This window comes from Chenopodium album, chromosome 13 (genome assembly GCF_948465745.1).
Source record: "Chenopodium album chromosome 13, dcCheAlbu1.1, whole genome shotgun sequence".
Classification (NCBI taxonomy): Eukaryota; Viridiplantae; Streptophyta; class Magnoliopsida; order Caryophyllales; family Amaranthaceae; genus Chenopodium; species Chenopodium album.
This window is the reverse complement of record NC_137846.1, coordinates 8,775,065-8,780,772: the sequence shown is the minus strand read 5'-3', so window position 1 is coordinate 8,780,772 and position 5,708 is coordinate 8,775,065.

Below are 5,708 nucleotides of genomic sequence, written 5' to 3'. Positions count from 1 at the left end.
TGATTTTTATTTATTTACTAGTTAGTCCCATGCAATGTTTAAATAATAAAAAATTTACTTGTAAGTATGTAATATGAATACTTTAAGCAACATAATAAATCGTGATTCCTCTTGTTAGATTAATTGAGCTAAAATGAAGGACATGATGTTAATATTCTAACTAATGAAGTTCATACCTATAATAAATTTTTTAAAATATTAGTATTCATTTTTTATTCATTGTGGAAAATTTGAAGAATTAATAAAGAATGGAAAGTCCAAACTCTATAATCACTAATAAAATGTAGGAGATTGTTTATTAAAAAAATCTATGTAGGAGGAAAAAAAGAATGTTAAAGAGGCCAAAGGTCAATTATTTTTACTCCATAGGAATAGAAATTGTGTATTTAGTCAATTTAGTCATAAGAACTTTTAGAAAAATGTATAAATAATCAAGCATTTCCAAACATTAGCTTTACTTTGAAAAAGAAAAAAAAAAGAATTTATATTCAAACGACAAAAAAAATAAAATAAAAAAAAATAAAAAAAATAATGTCAATAATAGTTTTGGAGGGAAAAGTTTATATATGAAGCCGTCACGTGTATAGTTATGATGTCAACAATAATTACTGATAGATTTTTTCACAGATAAATAAAAAGAGTTGTTATTTTGATCACAAGCCTTGTATCACAACCTCAAGTATGAACGTTAATTTTATTCCATTTATTTTAACACTAAGGGCCTATTCACATTTACTAAACTGAATATATATAGCTGAAATGAATATTTTATGAGAGAAGGAAATTAGGAGCTGAACTGAACTGAATTGATTGGAGTTGAATTAAACTGAACTAAACTGAACTAATTGGAGTTGAATTAAACTGAACTGAACTGAACTGAAATTAAGTTGAAATGAACAGGCCTTAAATGTCTTACCTCTAAGCCATGTTATACTTCATGTACCCTTTTGCAAAAAATCAAAATTTAGTGAATAACAATATAAAAAAAATATAATTTAATTAAGAGAAAATTGAGTTATGATTTCTTTTTTTTTTTAATGATTATATATTTATTTTTATGGTTATTAACTAGATTTCATAGCAATCCATCAATTATAACACAAAATTATTATGTATAGATAACATTTTCAATATACTCTATCTTAATCCAACAATCCACCAATACAATCAATCAAAGCAAGCAATAATCCATCAAAAAAAAAGGAAAAATTGACATTTACTACCAGCGAAAGAACCTTGTGTCACATTTGCTACCTGTTTAATTTTTTCTTTTATTTTGCTACCACCTAAAATCACATAATTAAAATTTCACTACCACTTAACGGAATCCGTTAAGGTTCCGTTAAGTTTATTAAAAAAAAATATTTAAATTAAAAAAAAAGTAACCCAGCACCTCACACTGCTACCCCCTCCCCATCCCCCCTGTCGGCGACCGGCGCCTAGAGCTTCGATTGGCGATGGCGCGAACCCACCCCCACCCTACGCAGCCAACCTCCCTTCCCTTTTTCCCGTTCTTGCTGCCCCGACCCCCACCCCAAACCGAAAACCATCTCTTTTCCCCTCCCCCCACCGGAATCGGCCCCCCTCCTCGTTCTCTCCACCGAAATCTACCCCCCTCCCCTTTCCCTACCCTTTTTGGCCATCCCTAGCCCTAAACCACCACCTCAAAACTACCATAAGCGAAACCCTAAAATTCATTTAGGGTGGTTTAGGGCTGGTGGTTTAGGATTAGGGATGGCCGAAAGGGTAGGGGAAGGGGAGGGGGTCGATTTTGGTGGGGGATTAGGGAGGGGGGCCGATTTCCAGTGGGGGTAAGGGAAAGGGGGTGGTTTCCGGTTCGGGGTGGGGGTCGGGCAGCAAGAACGAGAAAAGGGAGAGGGGTTGGCTGCGTAGGTAGGGGTGGGGTCGTGCCAGCGCCGGCAGGGGGGAGGGTAGCAGTTGAGGGGAGGGGTGGCAATGAAATGGAGGGGTGGCTGCAAGGTGGTTGAACGGTGGCTAAACCCAACTAACGGGAACGGTAATGGCATAAGTCATTTGGTAGTGAAATATATATTTTAGGGATTTGGGTGGTATCAAAATAAAAAAATAAAAAAAAAATTAAACAGGTAGCAAATGTGACACACAGTTCTTTTGCTGGTAGCAAATGTCAATTTTTCCAAAAAAAAAAAAAGAAATAGAAAAAGCACACATGAATGGTCTTTTCACTGTAAAAATCGATAGCTCCCTCAAAAATTCAATAATGGAGACTAGAGTTTTTTTAAAAGAGGAGAGAAGACACAGAGGAGAAAGAGGTTAGGGATTCTTCTTTGCTAAAGAGTCCATCTAACGATTTTCGTAGTCATGAGGCTACTTTTCATTTGATTCATCTGAATGTATTTGAAAATTTGATAACTTTTGTGACTCCACATAATTGTTCACGAATGAAACAACTTCAGAACAATAATCCATGAAATTTACTTTTTGGATTTTTAAATAAGAATAGTCTCCCTTAATAAGAAGAGGAGATAAATCTTGTCCTTCAATGGAAATCGTAAAAAACTTTTCTTTTGAAGAAGATTGAAAATAATTTCTTTTAAATGAGAAAAGTTCTCCCTTTCAAAGGAGGAAGTGTTATTATAAACCTGAAAAAACAAACAGAAAGTAAAAAAATCGTCAAAGAAACATAAATTGGCGCATTCGACTGGTAAAATCGATGGAAGCCCTTTTAAAATTCAAGAATGAGGCTAGGGTTTAGAGGAGAGAGGGTAAGGATAGAGATCCATATATATAACTATATAATAAGATTATTTTAGAAAGGTTAATAATCAATTATCATTCTCAACAACAAAAAAATGATTTATTAAAATTTCCAAATTAAATGAAGGTTAATAATCATGAAAATATTAGGAGAAAGTTTCAAAACAAAAGTCAATAATAATCAACTACGAAGCGTAATTGTACAAATGAAGTCTTGATCTAGTGATTAAAGTTCAGGAAAAATTGTCCAGAACTACTTGCTTAATAGGTCAATTTGAGAATAATTACTCGCTAAAAAATTTTATCAAAAAACCTACCCCTCAAATTTAAAAACTTTGGGTTGCACTACCCTTTTTCATTTTCCGGCAACTAATTCTGGTAAGTGGGGCCCATTTATTATTTTTCCGCCAAAAAAACATCGTCACCCTCGTGTGTATTAACTAACCCTCCTCTTTTTTTGCAAAAACCCAATCCAAAAAATCAAATCTTTGTGAAAATCATCAATTAAAGAAGTAAGAACGATTTGGTTTTCACAAAAATTTGGTTTCTTGAGTTGTGTTTTTGCAAAGAATAGGAGAGTTGGTTAATATATACGAAAGTGTGGATGTTTTATTGGAAGGAAAATAACAAATAGGCCCCATTCATTGGAATTAATTGCCAGAAAATGAAAAAGAATAGTGCTACTCAAACTTTTTAAATTTAAGAGATAGTTTTTTTGATAAAACTTTTTAGCGAGTAGTTATTAACAAATTGACTTATTAAGCAAGTAGTTCATGACGATTATTCCTAAAGTTAAAGGTCATATATATTTGTAGATTGTGTATAATATGTCACATATTTAAATCTCCCCATCTTCAATTGATTATATTACACTTTGATCATACGAAGAAGATCATAGAGAGAAGAAGAAACAAAAATAGAGAATTATTCTAATCTTTAATTCTGTATTATGAAATAACAACTTTCAAGCTGATCTCATTATTACAAGTAAAATACTTTATCTTACAAATTTTTACATCCACTCTATTACTTATCTTACACTTACTCGTATATTTTTATAACAATTTCTTAAATTATGTATCTATAAAAACAGATCGGAGGTAGTACTTAGTATAACAACGTGTAACTTGAATCCCTAAATATATGCCACTAAATCAGGGTCATCCAGATTATAACAAAGATTGCGAGATGAGAGAAAATGTAGGCCTCATATCTATGTAGTTGTCCTTGTCCTCACGTTGAGCTTTGATGTAGCTAGCTGTTTACTCGTTACTTGCAGGCCTTGTTTGGCAATTGGTTGTTGGCTGTTGGCTGTCGGCTGGTTTGAGTGGCTGGTTTGACTGGCTGTTTGTATTGGCTTTTTTTTTGGCTGTTTGACTTTTTATTAGTCTAAAAACATGTGTTGGTAAAATTGGTTGTTTGATGTTATTAGTAACTTAGGTAGCAAAAGCCAAAAGCTACTCCAAGTAGCTTTTTCATTTTGGCTTAAAAGCCAGCTTTTCAGCTGGCTGAAAAAGCCATTTACCAAACACAAATTTTGGATGTTTGACCAAATGAAAAAGCCAAAAGCCAACCAAAAATCCAATGAAAAGCCATTTACCAAACAAGCCCGCAATCTTAAACCACTTCAATTTTTAATTATTTCTTTTCCATGCTCATAAGACACATTATTAGTTATTTTATAATCTTGAGTATCTCTGATATCAAATCAATCAATATAGAATTATGTACTCGTGTAATCGTATTCCATAATGTTATTATAAGTTTGAGTATTGTACAAGTACTTCGTAATTATTAATTAGGGTCTGTTCACATTTACTGAACTGAACTACTAAACTGAATAGAGCTGAAATGAATATTTTATGAGAGAAGGAAATTAGAAGCTGAGCTAAACTGAACTGATTGGAGCTGAACTGAACTGATTGGAGCTGAACTGAACTGAATGAACTGAAATTAAGCTGAAGTGAACAAGCCCTTAGTCTAATCTCTAGATGTTTGAAGGGTTAGAAGATATAAAGGACAAATGATTTAGATTTGAATCACAAGATGTACCCTAAATCTTAATTAGGTAATATATTCTCAATAATGTCTAAACCAAAAGTGGCAGTACACCATCCAACTACTTAAGTATTTTAAAGAGTTAGGTGTCCACATAAGATATGTATATGGAGTAGCGAGTAGTATTCTTAATTTTAATACTACGTATACGCTTTAATCAATACTTCATATGTTATTTGTATACCATCTAGTCATATATACTTTTTTTTTAGGAAAACATTAATCTTGTACATTTAACAGATTCTGATATACTTCGTATATAAAAGGGTGATGACACTAGATAGGATAAAAAAAAAATAAAAAATAAAAAAAAGGTATATAATGTTAATGTAAATTAAAAATTAAGAATAAAAAGATGAGTAGGGAATGATTCTTATAAGTTTTTTTTTTTTTTTTTTTTTTTTTGTGAAAGAAAAAAAAAAAAGACAGCTTATAAAAAAATTCTTATAAGTTGATCAACAGTCAATAGTCAATAGTCATCCATCCATGTTACGTGTAAGAATTACACATTAATTATATTAGTCTATATATTTTCAAATCCCTACTAGCAGTTACTTTTTTTTTTCTTTTTTTTTTTTTAAAAAAAAAAAATTTTGGGCACGCAAGCCACTAGTTTTTTTGGGGTTTTTTTTTTCGATCATCGACTAATTCAATGACTAAAAAATAAAGTTCTCTTTTTTGTCAAAAACATATCTTATCTACAAAGTGTATCAATTTATTAATTCAACTAATTTTATATCTTAAAATAAAATAAATTTATTTAAACATTACTTTTGTTCATTAATATTACAAAATTTTGAAAATTAACACCACAAAAAACGAAAAAATGATTTTTAACACTACAAAAAAAAAAAACTTTTATTTTAACACCACAAAAAGTTTAAAAAAATTTGATTTTACCACCACTTAACGAT